Raw genomic sequence first — 20,730 nt, 5'->3', positions numbered from 1 at the left:
TAAGTCAGGACTTTCAGCTATTTTATCCTTGGTTATTGTCTGGGATGAATGTAGGCTGCCTGAAGCATTTAAGCTGGAACAGCATATGGTATATGGTAATATGGATCTGATCTAACACCTATTGAGGCCTATCGAAAGACTTAGATGGGAGCCTTTCCATTGACTTCAATGAGCTCTGTGAGCCTTACGGGTTTATTTTATAGGCTTTTTGTGCCACTCCAATGCAGCTGTAACTGGCAACCTTCAGGCATACTACTTTAGATTCAGTTCACGTTTCATCAAATCCTTCACATTTTGGAGGGAGGGTTTATTATTAGAGCTGATTGAATTATTTGTTAAGACCAAATTGCTCTAAATTGTTTAGATAATTATTTAGCCCTGCTCTCAAATTATCTTCAAATTGATGAGCATTTTCTCAAAATTGTAATTGTTCAACAAACTTTAAAAAAGGAACAGATATAAATCTACATGGGGATTTGCCAACCCTGGGGTAAAGTTTTCCTTTTGGTGTTCAGACTTTGGTATTTTGTGATTGCTGATTAGTCACCTAGGGTATGTGGTATGGATTCTGCTTCCTGAACAGGTGGCCTTCTAACCTTTATAAACAGGAGGGATGCCTGAACAAATCACAGAGGTTTTGAATACCTCAGGGTAGATAAGCGGAGTGCACACTTTATCTGTGATCTCCCTCTCTCTAACTGCTTGCTGGCCTCACATTTCTCTCCAACAATGGCAACATGGATCTGAGAGTAGCAGCCGTGTTAGTAATCATGGGTCTGATTACTCTCACCCCAGTTAGCACACCTGTTATGTATCAGGGGGTAGCCATGTTAGTCTGTATCCACAAAAACAACAAGGAGTCCGGTGGCACCTGTTATGTTGCAATGGTGGCCACAGGTCCATATACATATAGAATATAAGGCATTTTGGTCCCGGGTCCTGATCTATCTCCCACCCCTGCTTCTGCATAGGCTGCAGATAGCTTGCATCATGCACTGGGTCTAGACTACATGCAAAGTGCCTCTAGAAGATAACAGACTTTTCTGATGCTTAACCATCACCTGTTATGCCTGTCTAGCCCTCTCCTCCTGACTGAAGCTCATGATAATGTACTTATTTTGTTTGTTTGAAAAAGTCAATGATTTTAAAATCTGTTCTGAATCTCTCACTGCCTTTCTAACACCCAATTCCAAACACACAGGGTCTGTTTACAGTAGACTTCCTTAAGGTTTCCCACCTTTGGTGTCAGAAGTGGAGCTCTACAGAGAGTATAACTGTAGACCAGCTGGCCACGTTTAAAACAAATTGCTTAGAAGTGCTCTGAGCACCATTAGACTACACAGAGAAGAATCAACACTACTGCTCCCCTTGACAGAGCTGTACCAATGCTGGCACCAGCCCACTGGGGGCCCTACGCAGGAATATTCCCCCCTCCTCGAATGATACATACTAATAATTAATAGGGGGCCCCCTTGAGCTACTCGGGGCCTTAAGCAATTGCTTAGTCTGCTTATGCCTAGCACTGTCTCAGGCTGTACCAATGGTAGCAACAGAGAATACTCAGAAAAAAAGTCTAGTGTAGAGACAGCCCAGCCAAGGTGAGTAACATGCTAGCACTTTTGACAGAAATACCCACCAACACACATGAACATGCTCATTCATACACAAATACCAATATTCACGCTAATAAAACCTCTTCTCCAAACATTTTTATAAATTAAGTAATCACCCAAATATTTGTGAAAAAATTTCTTATTGTCAAATACCTTTGTCCATTATTAGACAGACTATATTTAATACACTGTATGTGCATTTCCACGTCCATCTTTTCCCGAGGAATTGTTAACCCTTAGTTCTTCATTACATTTTCTGCCATTTCTCCTCACAGAGTTTTTTTTTTTTTTTTAAAGAATTATAGAATCAGAGACCAGAAGGTACCACTATATCAGCGAGTCTGCCCTCCTGTATAGCACAGGCCACCACCAGCACCACCCAGCACTCACACACTAACCCAACAACCAAAATGAGATCAAAGTATTACAACCCACAGGAGACTAGACTATTATGTGCCAGTGGCAGAGGATAGGAGGGACTGAGATACACCAGTGCCCAAGTCCCCTGCGCTGGCAAGGAAATGATTACGTGAGATACAACCAGATAATCCTGGCAAGTGATCTAACCCCACATGCTGCAGAGGAAATTAGAAACCTTCTAATTTCCAGCCTGAATTTGTTCATGACCAGTTTGTCCTTCTTGAGCCAACATTGTCCTTTAGGTTAAAAGATCATCACCCTCCCATGTATATATATCCCCCCTAATGTATTTATAGAGAGCAATCATATCCCCCCTCAGCCTTTGTTCTGCTAGATTAAACAATCTAAACTCTTTGTCTCCTCTAGTAAAACAGACCTTCCATTCCCCTGATCATCTTAGTAGCTCTTCTCTGCACCTGTTCCAATTTAAATTCATTTTTCTTGAACATGGGTGACCAGAACTGTACACAGTACTCCACGTGAGGTCTTACTAGTGCCCTATACAATGGTATTAAAAATGCCTCAACTAATGCATCCTAGAATCACATTTGCCCTTTTTACACCTGCATTATATTGGTGGCTTATAGACATCCCGCTGACTCACAAACCCAGGTCTCTCTCCTCTTCTGCACTTCCAACTGATGACCTCCCCCTCCCATCTTGTAACAGAAATTCTTGTTACTAGAACCTAAATGACCTTGCACTTTGTACTATTGAATTTCATCCCATTTCTGTCACTTGAATCGTCAAGATCATCCAGATCTTCCTGAATAACATTCTAATCCTCCTCTGTACTGACAATGCCTCCCAACTTAGAATCATCAGCAGATTTCATTAGCACACACCTACTTTTTGTGCCATGGTCATTAATAAAAATATTGAATAAGGTTGGTCACAAGACTAATCCTTGAAGAGCTCCACTAGTAACCTCCCTCCACTCAGATAATTCAGCTTTCAGCACAACCCATTGCCATCTCCCCTCTAGCCAATTCCTTATCCACCTTACAATGCTTGTATTGATTCCCATCTTCCCTAATTTAATTAATAATTTCTAGTGTGGCACAATGTCAATGCTTTACTGAAGTCTAAGTCTATTAGTTCTTCTGCATTTCCCTTATCTAAAAGAAAATTGGTTATTTTCTCAATGAAGGAAATTAAGTTAGTCTGGCATGATCTATTTTTGATAAACCCATGTTGTATTGCATCCTCTTTACCATTTCATTACATTTTCTGTCATTTGTCCTCACAGAATTCTTATTTTTTAACAATTATGTGTTACACACCTCACAAATACCTCTTAAGTGTAGAACTGATGAATATTAAATCTGTTTATCTAAGTGGTTTATTCCTGAGTAATTTCCTTTAAAAGCAACATTTCCTGCCACACACCCACACACATACATACCCCAAAAAAGGTCAAATTTTTCACACACAAAATCTCCAACTTCCCCAGTCCTTGAAATAATATCTGACAGTAATATACTCCTGGACTTTTCCACTGTTTATCTAAATGAGGAATTTAGTTTGGGTTACAAAATACTTGTAATAATTGAAACCAGAAATTGAAACTAACGGCTGTTCAAAAACCTCTGTCACAATTATTACCAATCCTGAAATAGAAAATTCCCTGATCCTAAAAAAACCCAAACCAAACCAAACCACCTTTTAGATTTTGTTCTTGGAAATGTTTTGAGGTCACACAAAATTTTGTTGGCTGATTCTAGCTGGGTGGATAGAACATAACTTTTTAAAGATAGTTAGTGAAAAGCTAAACTCAGATTGTTCCTCCACTCTACCTCACCTGACCTTGAAGGAAAAAAAGCAAAAAGAAGAGAAAACTTCTTGCAGAGCTTTCATTGAATCATGCTCTCGAGGTGGTGGGACATAGAGTACTATGGAATAAGTAATCCATTAAGCCTTCCACTCCCACAGATCCCAGCAACTTGCAGAAAAGGGCAATCCTAGATCTGTTGAAACACCTCCTGCATTGATGACAGCTGCGCCAAATGGCTGGATTGGCCCCTCTCCCCAGCAATATGATTCCAACAATCCATCTGATCATTGGCTGAGTCACCTTTTGGCTTCTTAGTAATAGCTGTGGAGAGGACTCTTCAGGAGTTAACATTCATCTAATTCAGATATGCTTAGATTCTTTTTGGCTACTTAGTAAAAACTGTAGAGGGGACTCTACAGAAGTAAATAGTCATACAGTTCAGGTAGGCTTCTGGACCCCAACTCAGACCTTTTTGTGATACACCAGTTTCTCCATTAGAAGTAGGACATTGTCTGAGTGCCTTTGCAAAGTAGTCAGATACTTTGAACTAATGAAGGACAAAATTTACAACAGTGCAGAGGGTCGGCACAGGCCTGTGCCCTAGTTAAATCCAACTTTACACCTATTTTGCAAGCTTATGTGAGATTTAAATGGTGCATTGACTTTGCGCTAGCTTGCTGTAGCATGGGGTGAATTTGGGCCATCATGCTTTAGATCTTCAAAATAGGGCATTCAGATTAACTAGGGTAATTAATCCAGGCAAACCCCCTAAAGCTGAGGTCAGTATTATTTTTGTATATGTTAGAAATGGGGACACTATCACAGAGGTTCCTGGCTGCAAGGGGCTGTTAGAGGGTCCTGGATCCCTCTTCTCTCCATTCTACTTGCGCACCCAAGAAGGGGTAAACACAATCTGGCAGCCTGTATATATGCTACAAAGGCTCCATTATTTTCAGCTAATATTACAAAATATCCTGGTATTACATGTGCACCATGAGGTATGAATATAGCAATCAGTGTTCTTCCAGCTCCCTTCAAAGTCAGTGGTGTTGCCAAGTTATTATGTAATTTTATTCAACCAAGTTAAGTAGTGCTATTTATAATAACCTTTCACGTGACTGAGACACATTCTTGGTAAACCCATTCTAAAGAAGATTATTTTATATCTTACAAATGTGTGATGTATAGTATCGTAAATACTGTGGCTTAACTATGGTATATTTTGAATGTCACTTAAGATCAGGTTTTCATGATAAACTTCCAGTTATTCAGTAGTTTTCATCATGGACATTTTAAATGTACATCAAGCTGAAACTTGGCTTTCAAGCTGTTAGCCCAGATGCTAGTTTTATTCTAAAAGTAGTGTAAGTTAAAGCTTTTAAAGGTGTCAAATGGTTTACTTATGCAGTGGTTTCAGATGTTTTATTTTTCAACTGCTCTAACTACAAAAGATTAAATAATATTTTTAATTTCATATCCCAGCATTTAGAGTCTTCAGCAATGAAGAACAGGAGGCAAAATAACAGTAATGGAATAACTGTATTCTCTGAGAAGAATCCAAACTAACAATAATGTGGCTGAAATATAGTAATATATATGAGTTGAGTCCCCAGAAACCAGGTGGGGAAATGCAGAGACCCCTGTGATGGATATAATATAATTGTGATGACCAAGTATTACAAATTAGTACAATGAAACAGAAGGTAAGATCCTTATCCTCACAAGGGTCCCTGTACCCCTGGTAAAAGGGTTAGAGTAGAGTAAATTGGCTCTAAAAACCTCAGTCTGAGCTGAGGGAGAATTTCCCAGGTGCAGAAGACAGCTATAAAGCTGCCTTCTGAGGACCCCCTAGCAAGTCCTGGCATAGGGGACATGCTGGGGTGGAAGGATGTGTCAGAGGCTGGGCAGCACCATGCTGGGCTATGGAGATTCTAGGCAGTACCACAACCCAGAGAGCAGCCCTTGGATGTTGCCATACACTGTCAAAGTTCAGCCCCTGGAGCAGCCCAGGATAGGAAGAGAACAGAGGTGGCTTAAAGCCTGAGAAGTGCAGCACAGTGTCTTCCCTAGAGTATCTCTTACAATGTAACAAACATGGCAAACAAAGAAAAAAAGTCATCAAAATAACATAATATCCAAGAAAAGGAGAGTTACTTGGGGGGGGGAGGGGTGTCCAGATTCTGATACCTGTCCTCATGCTGAATATTACCTTACTCTGCAAGTCAGTCTACTGAAGTCAGTTGGACTTCTCTAGAGTAAGCATGAATAAATGTGGCAAAATCTGGTCCAGAGTAAAATACTACTTAATGTGAGAAAAGGTTGTCCTTATTTATTTAGCAGCACCTATGTCAAAGTCTAGGGCTTCACAATTTTTAAAACAATATTATTGAGCACAACATTTTAATAATCTGTAACACTCATTGAACTTCCCATACATATAGTAAAAATCAAACTAGCCCCCCCCCAATAACCACCCAAACACAAACACAACATATTCCAACATCTTAATCTGCTTGCTCCCCTATGCCCAAGAAAAGATGGGTCTTACATCACATCCTGGAGTTAACAAATCTGAGCTCTGGTGGGGAAGCAAATTCCATAGCTGAGGACTCCTCATAGAGAATGTCCTGCCAATGCCTACCTCTGTCTCCTTTAAACCAGGTGGGTTCTAGCTACCTCCAATTGGATGAAAGGGCAGACCAGTTCACAGGTATTATGCACCTTTTTGTGAAAGAAGAGTCTCATTTAGTTTGACTGGTAAGGGGCTATGCTTTTGAAGTCATGATTTTAAGACTTGGCCATAGTGGACAGTACAGTGATTATTGTAATCCTGGTAAGTCACAGGTCTGTTACAATGGATTTAATCTAGGTCTCTAAGGCTCCATTTTCAAAGAGTGTGGACAAAACACACGTAAATATTTGTGTGTGTGAAAAGTATATTTACATTTTCAAAAGCTGTAATAGTTGAGCAGTAGATTATAAAAATACTTATCTATATTCATCTGTGTGTGCTTGTCCCCTGGCACTCACATTTTTGTTGTTGTTGTGATTTTCCAAGTTTCAAGATTACCTGAAGACGATAATGATGATGAAAAGGTTTCAGTACATGCTTTGCCTGTTTAGCATGAAGTTATTTCTCCAAGTTCCTAAATTTTTATTTTTTCCAAGTAGGAAATCATCTTTTTGTGGAATTACCAGTGCCAATAAAAATGAATGTGCATTGCTACTCCTTTGTTACCATTCTCTGGCTGATCCACTGCATCTGTACAGAAAACTAAGAGCATTCAACAAACTGGCAATGTGCTTACACTTTTAAAGCCAGATCCTGTGATTTCACTGAATCCAGCTGGACCCCTCTTGTGCGGAATGGCTATTCACAAGATGAAAGAATTGTAGGATCGGGTCTATACATAAAGTCAAATGTTCACTGTTTAATAATTTTGCCCCTTAAGAACTGTAATATTTGAATATTCCTTGTCTATATTGTTTCATAGTATCTCGTTGCCCCTTTCTCCCTAAAAACATACTTTACTATATTCAGTAGCGGCAAATTCATGGATGATAATGCCATAACAATCTCTTTACTGGTCAAGATTTAATAACTCATCTTTAATATTCAGTGAAATGAAAATGTTTCTAGCCTTCAAAATTTAGCAGTATTCAGCCCTTTCTGTTAGGGTGAGAATATGCGAGGAAGCTGAGTTAATTTATCTGGCTTTCAGGCAGATGTTGATGAAGAATAGTCTATGGGTAGGTTTTGAAATAATGCCAACTGGAGCATACACTGCCACCAGTCTTCACAATATAGCTGCCATACGTTACTGGGAAGGTCACACATTCCCCATCATTATTTGATGAGAAATTTGGCATTAAGTCTCCTCTCCTCCCCCTACAACTGTCCTTGATGACAAGAAAACATGTTCTCTATTTCACACGTGCCCTTTGGAAAACTTGTTTCATAGCTAACATACCAAAACTTAGGAACCCACTTTCTCATCTAATCAAGTGTGGTATTTGATCCAAAATGTTCATGTTTTGGGAAGAAATAGTTATGTGTAGTACAAACATTAAAAGAATTTGGTTTATTATTTCTAAATGCTGGATTCCCATTGTGACTCCAAGTGACAGCGGGTTCTCCTCTACTTAGTCAATTCTTTCTCAGTAAAAAGTTTCTAGTGCAGGGAAAATGAGGTAGTTGTTATATCTAGAAAATGCGGGTTTGCACACTGGACAAGATAATATGGCCAATGCAGTACAAGTAGAAAAATACACAATTTTATTGACATTGGAATGGTCCATCTCCCTGGGATCTGAAGGTGTATGGGGTCTTCATATCATCACTCCATCTTCCTCTCCCTTCCCAGAAGGTGGTGAGGTATGCAATGTCACCTCTGTAGCACCTTGCTCCCTGTGGAAGGGGTTCCCGGAGGTTTGGCGGTGGAGGGGAGGAGCATGGGACTGGTCAGGGCACTCTCACCTGCAAAACCCTTACTCATTTCTGCATGGAATTCCAGGAGAGAGTTGGTACAGCTCAGAGCTGTACTAACCACTTTGTCTTTTTCATTTCTGCTACTGATCATCCTCTGGGCTATCTAGCCAATTGTTACATGCTTCCTGAAGAAGTCATACTGCCAGGGAGAAGGGGACTAGTGGAGCAACATAGAGGTTGGAGACATGGTGCATCCCCTTCCCATTCTAGGAACTCCAAATCCCCTGGAGAGCATGAATTACAGTAAACACTATGAGGTGAATCTCTCAGTTTTCCTGTCCATCAGGAATCTCTCTTGTGGGTTTCTCCACAGAAGGGGAGAGTTGATCTGTATGTTATCAATATTGATATAGATTCATAGATTCCCAGGTCATAAGGGACCACTGTGATCTCCTAGTTTAATTTCCTGTATACCTTAGGCCACATGTGTCAAACTCAAGGCCCGCGGGCCACATCCGGCCCGCCATACAATTATATCCGGCCCGCGAAATCGTTTTATATATCTGTTTTTAATGGCCCTGTGATATGACGCCCCAATAACACACACTACAAATCCCATGATGCAGTGCAATTGCCGCCAACGGCAAGCCGCGGTTCAAGTTCGCGGTCTCTTGATGTATACAACGCTAATATCAAATCAAAGCTAGACCCCAACAATGGCCAAGAGAAAAATTGATTCTGAAAACCGAGGCTTTCAAAGCCGGTGGGAGAATGAGTATATGTTTACTGAAATTGCAGGTAAACCAGTGTGTCTCCTTTGCGGGAGTAATATCGCTGTAATGAAGGAGTATAACCTAAGACGGCACTACGAGACGAAACATGAGAACAAATTCAAAAACCTGAGCGCAGGACAGAAGCTACAAAAGGTAGAGGAGTTGAAGAAGAATTTGACATCCCAGCAGACGTTTTTCACCAAAGCAAAATCACAAAGTGAAGCTGCTGTGAAAGCAAGTTTCATTGTGGCCGAAGAGATCGCCAAATCAGGACGGCCGTTTACCGAGGGGGAATTTGTAAAGAATTGTATGATGAAAGTGTGCGACGTCCTTTGTCCAGATAAAACGCGAGCGTTTGCAAATGTAAGCCTCAGCAGAAACACTGTTGCTAATCGGGTTTGTGAGATGGCGACTGATTTGAAAACACAGTTGATTGAAAGAGCAAAAGATTTTGTTGCATACTCCCTTGCCGTGGATGAAACTACTGACGCGACTGACACTGCACAGCTGGCGATATTTATCCGTGGTGTGGATTCCAATTTGTGCGTAACAGAGGAAATACTGGACATTAAATCGATGCACGGGACAACGAAAGGAGAAGACATCTTTGGAAATGTATTTCAAAGTGTAACCGACATGAAACTGCCGTGGGAAAAACTCGTTGGACTTACAACAGATGGCGCACCTGCTATGTGTGGTGAAAAAAATGGACTGGTGGGAAGGATGCGCTCAAAGATGCGGGAGGAGAACTGTGCCGGTGAGTTGACAGTGTATCACTGCATCATACACCAGGAATCGCTGAGTGCTAAAGTCCTAAAAATGGATCATGTGATGAACACTGTAACACAAACCGTCAACTTTATCAGAGCCCACGGTTTAAATCACCGCCAATTCCAGTCTTTTCTGCGGGAAATAGATAGCGAGTTTGGCGATATGCCATATCATACGGAGGTCCGGTGGCTAAGTCGGGGAAAAGTTCTCAAAAGACACTTTGAGCTGCGAGAGGAAATCTGCCAGTTCATGGACAGTAAGGGGAAAGACTGCACAGTTCTGCGGGATGAAAAGTGGAAATGTGAGTTGGCGTTCCTGGCTGACATAACGTCGCATCTTAGCGCTTTAAACCTTCAACTCCAGGGACGGGAGCACATAATAACCGATATGCATGATGCAGTGAAGGCATTTCAAGTGAAGCTGCGCTTATGGGAGACACAAATGCACCAATGCAACTTGTCTCACTTTCCCTGTTGCCAAGTAATACGGAACCAAGAAAGTGCCACAGTTTTCCCAAATGCCACCTTTGCTGAAAAACTCAGCGCGCTGCGCACTGAGTTCGCACGGCGCTTCAGTGACTTTGAGGCACAGAAAAGTAACTTCGAGCTGCTTCGCAACCCATTTGCAGTCGATGTGGAAACCGCACCTGTAGAAATGCAGATGGAGCTGATAGAACTGCAATGTAACGGGACACTGAAGGCAAAGTACGACACTGCGGGGCCAGCACAGTTCACTCGCTTCATTCCTGAAGCGATGCCGCAGCTCCGCCAACATGCGGCTCGAATCCTGTCCATGTTTGGCAGCACATATCTGTGCGAGCAGCTGTTCTCTGTGATGAAAATTAACAAAACGTCACACAGGAGTCGCCTCACTGATGAACACCTGCAATCGATCCTGAGAATCTTCACAAGACAGAACCTAACCCCAAACATAAACGAACTTGTTGCAAAGAAAAGACTCCAAGTATCAGGCTCTGACTAAATAGGACAAGAAAATGGAATGTTATGATTTGTTATGATTATACTTTTGCTTTAAATTCAATTTTTTATTTATATTTTCAGATTTTTTAATATTCCAGCATGTACAGATTTTGAATGTATTGTATTGACAGGATATTTTTTTATGAAGAGCAAAATATTTTAAGTTGAAATGTATTTATTTTGGAATGATATCCTGTATTTTGGTTCATATTAATGGTTAAAAAACATAAATATTTAGTCTGTTAAATAAATGGTTATACTGTTCGGCCCGCGAGTTTTGAGTTTTGGCCCCCTGTGCAATTGAGTTTGACACCCCTGCCTTAGGCCATAGAACTTCCCCTAAATACTTCCTAGGGCATATCTTTTAGAAAAAACATCCAATCTTGATTTAAAAATTGTCAGTGATGGAGAATCCACTACAACCCTGGGTAAATTGTTCCAATGGCTAATTACTTTCCCTTAAAAATGTACACCTTATTTCCAGTCTGAATTTGTCTAGCTTCAACCTCCAGCCATTGGATCATGTTACAACTTTCTCTGCTAGATTGAAAAGTTCATTATTAAATATTTGTTCCCCATGTAGACACTTATAGACTGCAATCTAGTCACCCCTTAGCCTTCTCTTTGTTAAGTTAAATAGATTGATCTCTTTGAGTCTATAACTATAAGGCTTGTTTTCTAACCCTTTAATCATTCTTGTGGCTTTTCTGAGCCCTCTCCAATTTATCAGCATCTTTCTTGAATTGTGGGCACCAGAACCGCCCACAATATTCCAGCTGTGGTTGTAGCAATGCCAAATCTAGAGGTAAAAACTTCTCTGCTCCTACTAGAGATTCCTGTGTTTATGCATCCCAGGATCATATTAGCTCTTTTCATCACAGCATTACATTTGGAGCTCATGTTCAGCTGATTATCCACCACAACCCTCAAATCTTTTTCAAAGTCACTGAGTGCCAGGATAGAGTCCTCTGTCCTGTAAGTACAGCCTACATTCTTTGTTGCCAGGGATCGATGTCAGGCTGAGAAACCTATAATTACCCAGGTTATTCTATTTACTCTTTTTAAAATAGTGCTCCAAGACATTACTGGTCCAGGAAGCTCTTCAACCAGCACTTTTCAAACTCTTGGATGCAAGTTATCTGTACCTGCTGATTTTAAAATGTCTAACTTTAGTAGCTTCTGTTTAACATCTTTCAGAAATACTAGTGGAATGGAAAAAACGTTATCACAGTATAATGAGACTATATCACCTTCCCCCCCCCCCCCCCCAAAATACAAAATAGAAAAAAATTATTGAACACTTCTGCCTTTTCTGCATCATTATTGATAATTCTACATTTCCATTTAGTATTGAACCAATATCATTGTCAGGATTCTTTTTGCTACTAATATACTTAAAAAAATCATTATTGTCCTTAATTCTGCTGGCTATAGATTTTTCCTTGTGTCCCTCGGGCGTACCTCATCAATTTTATACAATTCCTAACTTCTGATTTGTATTCGTTACTATCAACATCCCCTCTTTTCCATTTGTTACATTTTTCTTTTAATTTTTAATAGCTGCCCTCACTTCCCCTCTAAACCAGGCCAATTTTTTAACCAGCATGACCTTCCTCCATTGTGGCTTTTGGAGCATCTAGTAAGGAGTTCTTAAATGATTCCCAATTATCTTTCATATTTTTCTGATTAAATTCTTCCTCCCAGCTGATTTGGCTCATAATTGTTTCAGCTTTGTGAAACTGGCCCAATTAAAGCATCAAACATATATAATACTGATCTGGACTTTATTCTGCTTGCACATTATAATGTGATCAAGTCATGATCACTTGTACCTAAACTACCATTAATTTTTAGTTCTGTGAACAGTTCCTCTTTGTGTGCTAGGACAAGGTCTAATAATAATTCCCCCATGTTGGCAGCAACATTTTTTGAGTTAGGATATTGTTATCTATTACATTTAGAAATTCCAAGGATGTTTTAGTATGTCAGCATGAGACCTCCAGCATGTGTTATTCAAAAGTCCCCCATGATCAGGCAGCTTTTTTTCCCTATCCTTTATAGATAGGTCATAAGGAGCCAGTCATCCTGTTTTCTAATGTGATTTAGTACAGGTCGGTCACATCTTACGCGCATTTAACATGCTAGTATCCATTAGGACATTGATTCCTAAGCATTTTCTTCTGAGCTATCAGTGACTTGGAAAGAGAAAATGCTATTTTCGACATAAAGTGCCACTACGCCCACTTTTGCCCAGTTGATCCTGCCTAAATAGGTTATAACCACTGTTTTTAACATTCCAATTGTGAGACTCATCCCACCAGGTTTGAGTAAAACCAACTAGATCAAATTTATGTTAATAAATGAACAATTCCAATTCCTCTTGTTTGTTACCCAGGCTCCTAGCATTGTGTATAGGCAATTCAAGAATTTCTTCTTTTTGTGTCCTTTGGTTCCTTGATTAATTTTGTTCTCAACATCTCAATTTTGTGCGGAGTGCTATCTTCCCCTTTTTTACCATCCCTTTTTGCTATTAGTTCAAGCCTCTTCTGACTACTCTAGTCAGCCTGTCCTCAAGAAGATTGGTTCTCCTTCTACTGAAGTGTAGGCCATCCAAAATATACTGCCCCCTCCCCCCAGAGAAGGTGCAGGAGGGGAGTGGGGTGCAGGCTGCGGCCCAGCGCCGCTTACCTGGAGCGGTTCTGGGGTGGCAGCGGCGCGCAGTGGGGCTAAGACAGGCTCCCTGCCTGCCCTGCCCCTGCACCGCTCCCGGAAGCAGCCGGCACCACATCTCTGCGGCCCCTGGGGAAGGGAGGGCAGAGGGCTCCGTCACTGCCCTCCCCTGTGGGTACCTCCGAAGCTCCCATTGGCCAGGGTTCCCCATTCCCAGCCAATAAGAGATGCAGGGGGTGGTGCCTGGAGTCAAGGGCAGTGCACAGAGCCCTCGCCCCCTCTCCCCCAGGGGCTGCAGGGACATGGTGCCAGCTGCTTCCAGCAGCGGTGCGGGGCCTGCAGCACCATGGGGGTGGCAATCCGGCGGACTAGATCCAAAGCCTTGATGGGCCGGATCCAGCCCGTGGGCCATAGTTTGCCCACGGCTGGTGTAACTGAATGTGCAAGCACTAGGTCACCTAACCACTTACAAGAGTAGAATTTGACATTGGGGCCGAGATTCACTGGTACACTCTGATTACTTTGTGCCACTACAGTTCAACCAGCTAGCTAAGCTATCTTTACGGCTGCTTTGCATTGCAACATAAAGTATCCACAGCCAATTGATGAATCTGGCCCTGGATAGTCACAGTGAGTTGGCACTAATAAACATGAGTTTTTCTGTAAAAGTTGCACCTTAAGAAACATACCAGTTCTTAAAAGCTGTCAGAAGGTCTTAATTCATAAAACTGTGAACTGTGGAATAAATATTCAAGAACTTCTAAAGACATTTTCTTAAAACAATGCCTTCTGCTGGATTGAATTTCAGATCTAGCTAGGTATTTGTAATTATGTTGCCCTTCAGTCTGTGACCACAAAATTGTTAACAACTGACTGACATTATAGGTCACACTATTCACAGCTTGTGGAGATTCTCTTTTAACCTGATTCTGCCATTGTTATTTAATATGTTTTTTCTCTTTTAAAAAATTCATATCACAACACAAACTCTAGATCTTTCAATGGCCATCAAAACAGGTGAGCTATTCTGATCTGTTGTAAGCACTGATCATGCCCTTTATGATTTTTAGACTCCATCTCTAGTTCAAATCCTAGAAATATAAGGGTGATTTATCCTGTCTATCTCAGGGTCAGGTTACCTTCATATATGAAACGCATGGTTGGATATAGTAGATCAAGCAGTACACATGAATAGGAGGTATTTTTTTTAGTAGTATTACATATAATATGGTTCATAATGTTACATATTAAAATTATGTGACTAAGTTAAGGTAATTCTTAGTGGTTATATCCAAAAAAGGAAAAGAAAACATTTTGTGCTTATGACTTGAGTTGACACATGACATATTGCAGTAACCTTCAAGGGCAAAGGATTATAGCCTAGTGTTCAACAGATATAATTAAGGATGTACCAGCTGAATAGCAATGGTTAGACATGATACCATTGAAGTGAGAATGTTGTGGTTGGTTTTGATTCCCATCTAGGGAGTTTTAACATGTGCCTAAAAATACTCTGTGCTGGGTGCATGTAAATAAGGAGTGTTATCACATGCAGAAAGGAAAGACAGACTGTAAGTCATCGTAGGAGAGGAGGGAACCATAGGAGAGGGAAATCTTATAACCAAACATTTAAAGTAAACCTTTGAATAGCTAACAAAACAAGCCAGTACTTGGTTCAAATTCCTATCCCCCATCCCCTGGGATGAACAGTTATCTATAATTAGAAATGAGTCATATGTAAGTAGAACAGTGTATATATATTTGCACCATATAAAATTCCATTTTATTGCTACACACAATGCATGCTCATCTATTGAGGATGTTGTAATGGGACCTCTCTTGCCCTCTTTTGTTCTGGGGGATAAGTCATTTATTACTATCTTAATTTGAGGCAGTAGTTAAAGAGGAATCAATATTTTGACAACAACACTTTTCAAAAAGCTCCCATGGCCCGTTTTGTTATTGTGGTTAAGATCAGCAGTGTTCTAAATACATGAAATAAAAACCTTCATTTGGGATGCTGTTAAGCTACACAATCAAATATTCAAAGGAGAGGAACAATTTAGGCACTTTTTCTAAGAAAATATATTTGCAATGAAGAAAAAGTAGTAAACAGGATACTCTGGAAAAAGGATTCTGAAACAAATATGATTAGATTGCAGAAAATGCTTCAGTCTGAGAGAGATACAGAGTTAAATCCTGCCCACTTCATTCACATAACCAGTCTCAAACTACTATAATTATTTGCTTTTTAAGTCACTAGCTATATTATTGAAGAAAATTAAATCTTCTGTTCTAATGTTTCTACTGTTGAATATTACTTTAATAATTCTGTTCATGACATATTTATTATTCTATTTAGAATATCAGATCAGGTGGATATGGGGATGAGGGGCTGGGTAGAGTGTTACAAGGTGAATGTCTGGATATAGGGATACAATTTAGTCAAACAGCAAAACCCTATGCTTTGAGACTCCCACGCTCTAACACACTCTGAACATTAGTCTGGTGAATCTCCTCTTGTCTGTACTAATGTGAATTTAGTATCAACTAAATACACAGAGGAAAAGTAAACAAAAATTTATAACAGGTGCACAAAATGAATGAAGCAACTGTCTATTTGCTCTGCCCCTAGAAGTAGTATGGCATGTAACATTTTAGTCATGAGGTGGATCCAGTAATCTGGTCTATGTAATTCCATGTCATAATGTTTACAATATCTGATATGTACTGTATTTTATAGCCAAAAAATATGCTGGGCATATACAATTGCTTATCTTGTTGAACATAACGCTAGGCAAACACTAGTGGGGTTAGATTTGCCCATAGTAATCACTTATTTGTCATAAATACAGTTGTGAAAGATCTTCTTAGGGTTGGATCTGAAAGGAATGGAAAGATGTGATGACAAATGTAAAAGAATACAAAAGCTATATATGGATTAAACTTAAATGATTTTAATAATGTATTTCTAATAAATATTTTCCCTTTTATTATACAATAAATTTATTTGAGTAATTATTAAATATTTTAGTAAAGTAACTATTTATTATGATAGTTTCTTAAAACAATTTTTAAAATTTTCCCATTGTTATCTGTAATACATAAATAGTGTAATTATATATACTGTTACTAAAAAGAGTGATATTTATATCCAAAAGATACTTTTTAGAGTTTATTTTCTTTTATACTGTTCAAGAAGCACATAACCTAAATGTCTTAACAAAATTACTTATAAATGGGCTAAAACAATATTGTTCTCAGATGTAAATGTTCTCAGTTGTAAATTGGCATAATGCTTATAAGAACCTAGATGTGTAATCTGAAAAGACTCTTAAATGTTATCTCACATGTAGGCCCTCTCCATGAAGAATCATGGATCGCATCACTACATTCAGAAAAAAAAATGGATAGGGTTATAATGGAACTTTTGTTCACTGAGAAAATGGTTTAACACTTTTTAGTCCAACCCATAAGAAGGCTTACAGGAAGGGGTGCACCATCAATATATCAGCAGCTGTGTTAAGACAACAGAGCATAGATGCCAACTTTATGAGTTGCTGGGGGGTGCTCGACCCCCGCTTCACCCCAGACCCCGTCCCCACTCCAAACCCCCACCCCACCTCGTCCCACCCCTGTTCCACCCCCGCCTCTTCCCGCCCCTGCCCCGCCCCATTCCACCCACTCCTCCGAGCACACCCTGCCCACACTCCTCCCACTAGCGCCTGCTGAATGCCGCTGAACGGCTGATTGCAGTGGGTGGGAGGTGCTGAGAGGGAAAGGGAAGAGCTGATTGGCGGGGCCTGCCAGTGGGCACGAGAAGCTGGAGGGGAGGGGGAGGAGCTGATGGGGGGGCTGCTAGTGGGTGCTGAGCACCCTCTAGTTTTTTTCCTTGGGTGCTCCAGCCCCGGAGCACCCATGGAGTTGGCACCTATACAACAGAGTATAGTAAAGTAATAAGATGATCTATTGAAAACAAAATACATCTACTCTAGATGCTGACAATGTTCTCCTGTGTATGGCTGAGCATCTGATTCCCTCCCCCGCTGCCCCACTCTATTTGGGATAGAAAATGTAAGCCCAATAGCCAGAAGCTCCAGAGGGGAAATTGCTTTTTACTCCCTCCATTGGTGAAAGTGGAAAAGTGCTGCCATAGAGAGCTTCATTGGCTTAGGCTACAGGGAGTCACCATAACAGTACACAACATTTACTATTATTATTTATTTATATTACTGTAGTGCCTAGGAGCCCTAGTCATGCAGGAGGATCCCATTGATCTGTTTGTACAGTGCCTAGCACAAGAGCAACAAAAGGTTTACCCTGTGTCTGGCTGCTCAGAAATGGCTGCCATGCGATCTGTTTCAACTGCCCACTCCTACAGAAAATGTTTTCCCTTTTTTCACAGATATTATGGAGCACACAGCAGGCAGCTATAACCATGGGGATATTCTCTTCACTAAGGTCCAACCTTGTTAGTAAACTTCTCCATTGCCCTTTCAAATGACCAAAGGCACATTCAACCACCATTCTGCACTTGCTGAGCCTATAGTAGAACCACTCCTTACTGCTGTCCATGGGAGCAAGGGGTAGGCTGGGTCCCCCGGATAACTATAGGCATCTCAATGTTGTCAATGTTCATTTTGTGGTCTGGAAAGAAAGTCCTGGATTGCAGCTTTTTGAACAGGCCTGAGTTCCTAAAGATGCGCGCATCATGAACCATTCCTGACCATCCTACGTTGATGTTGGTGAAACACCCCCTGTGATCTACCAGCACTTGCAACACCATTGAAAAGTATCCCTTTCGGTTTATGTATTCTTTGGCAAGATGGTCTGGTGCTAAGATGGAGATATGCGTTCCGTCTATCGCCCCACCGCAATTAGGAAACCCCATTGCGGCAATACCATCCACTATGTCCTGCACATTTCCCAGACTCACTACTCTTCGTAGCATAAGTCGATTAATGGCCCTGTACACTTGGAGCACAGCAGTTCCCACGGTTGATTTACCTGCTCCAAACTGATTCCTCACTGACTGGTAACTGTCTGGCATTGCAAGCTTCCAGATAGTGATCACCACTCGCTTCTCCGCTGTCAGAACAGCTCTCAGGAGAAAGCTCTTCACAAAGTTCCTGGAAGGTGGCCTTCCGCATTCAAAAGTTCTGCAGCCACTGCTCATCATCCCATACCTGCAAAACAATGCGGACCCACCAGTCAGTGCTTGTTTCATGGAACCAGAAACGTCGCTCAACAGAGTGCAGCTGCTCTGTGACTGCCAGCAGCAACTGTGAATTGTTTTTTTCAATGGCTTGCAGCAGGGCTGCTTGCAGGATATCGCTATGTTCTGTGCAGCGGACCCTACTTCGGCTCTGGAAATACTGCAGGGGAAGACACGAGGTGTTCGAGATGCTCACAGCAAGAGTGCACAGCTGAGCAGGTTTCATGCTTCTGGGGATATGGCGTACGCGCGGCGGTTTTAAGGCGCAAAAACCACTGGGTTGTTTGCTGGTGAGCACAGTGCATCATGGGATGCTGATGCAATGTTCCCATTCTCCCCTGTGACAATGTTTTGGTCCCATGAGGTATTGCACAAACTTCCCAAAACACACTGCGGTAAGTTGCACTTTGGGATAGCTACCCACGATGCACTGCTTTGTGCATCAATGTAGGCACTGCTAGTGAGGATGCACTCCATTGAGACAATGAGCATAGTGTGGCCACGCACAATCGACTTAATTAATTTGGAGGCTCAAGGTAGAATTAGATGAAGTCAATAATTTTGCAGTGTAGACAAGCCCTGATGAGGTACAATTGACCTGAGGTAAGTGACTGGTGCTTTGGGTCTGGGAGTAACCTGAATGTTATTATTTTTGGTGTAAGGGACCATCTCTTACAAAGACAAACTTACCTGAGTGGCAGGATAGATTGGGTCTGTAACTCCAAGTTAAGGCTGTTATAGTGCTTAACGAGTTCACACTTGATACTCGGTTGGTGAAATCCAAGTATAGAACACACAACCAATTTGGGGTTTGTGCCCTTCTTCTTAGCAGTCTGCCCTGAGGTTGTCACTCACAGTCATGAGCCACGCCAGGCAGCTTGACACCCAATACAATGGTAAATGAGAAACTGCTATACAACTTACAACAGAGGCCAACGGCACGAGATCTCTGTGCTTGCAGGTATCTGCTTTCTCATGCCACAAGTGTCTGCAATATCCATTCCATCCTTCTTGTGCTACCCTGCTCCAGTCTTGTGGGCAGACACGGTATTAACCTTTATAACTGTTACAAATTAAAGGCATTATAACATCTTCTCACATGCTAAGTCTGATTCCTGACTCATGTGAGTAGTCCCACTGAAGTCACTTACTTATATGAGTGAGAACTGTAGGACTGTGCCCTTTAATATCAGGTGTACAAGTGATCCAGCCTAAAACTGATGGCACAATGGGGTTCCTGGTGAAAGGTAGCTTAGAAATGAGACAGGACTAGGGTAAGTGATATGAAGTAAGGCCATATTGTATAATACTTACCCTTATTTTTGTTTTTAAGGAAGCACAGTAATTCATGTCCTCTCATTTGGAACTACAGTATCTTTTAACTTTTTTAAATTAAAGTGATGAAACTTGCTAGAAATGAAAAAATGTTTCCTGTTCCTGAAATAGTGTTGAAAATCTTTCTGCTACTGCAGCAGTCCTGTGGATGACACTTGTTGACAGACGGTTACTACACAGTAGTACAAAGGGAAAGTTTTCAAGAATTTCCACAGTATGTGGGTTTTCAAATTGAGTTCTCACCACAATAACATCAGTCAACCAAGAAGAATTTCTCATCTTTGGGGAAGGTAATAAACCTTCCAGAACAGTGTTAACTGACACCTTGTGCCCCTTTTACTGGTTCATATTACTTTATATCCTACAGTACAAATTGCTGGAACAGAAGTATGAACTTAGGAATACATTTCAAACATTTCTTTCATAGTTCTGGTCAGTATCATATGACTGCATGAGAGAAATAGCAATGAGGTCATTAATATAAAGAGTTGGCACCATCTTGGGTTTTAAGATAAAAAATAAAAAACCAGCAGTTATTCCCCTCTCACTAGCACATAGTCTCAGTGAAAAATCTTGAAAAATTTCCCCTTCCACTGCACTTCTAATTCAACCTACTTACTAAAAAATAATAAGTATCCAGTGTTGTATCCATGTCAGTGTCAGAATATTACAGAGACAAGGTGGGTGAGGTAATATCCTTTTTTGGACCAACTTCTGCTGGTGCGACAAGTTTTCAAGCTTACACAGAGC

The 20,730-nt window shown here is 40.9% G+C and overlaps 1 protein-coding gene across 4 annotated transcripts in view; it reads right to left on the bottom strand.

Moving 5' to 3' along the window:
* Positions 1-20,730, bottom strand: part of HECTD2 (HECT domain E3 ubiquitin protein ligase 2) — a 164,204-nt gene that overhangs the window by 96,234 nt on the left and 47,240 nt on the right. Inside the window, exon 2 of one of the 4 annotated variants that reach the window (XM_065552061.1) lies at positions 18,438-18,616. The exons of 2 other annotated variants lie outside the window; for them this stretch is intronic. The gene's annotated coding sequence lies outside the window, so the exon portion shown is untranslated. Of the gene's footprint in view, positions 1-3,834; positions 3,858-18,437; positions 18,617-20,730 lie in introns of those variants that run through there. One more of the 4 variants, XM_065552060.1, reaches the window with a different exon arrangement.

The sequence above is a fragment of the Chrysemys picta genome, chromosome 7 (assembly GCF_011386835.1).
Source record: "Chrysemys picta bellii isolate R12L10 chromosome 7, ASM1138683v2, whole genome shotgun sequence".
NCBI lineage: Eukaryota > Metazoa > Chordata > Testudines > Emydidae > Chrysemys > Chrysemys picta.
This window is presented reverse-complemented; position numbering and strand designations above follow the sequence as displayed.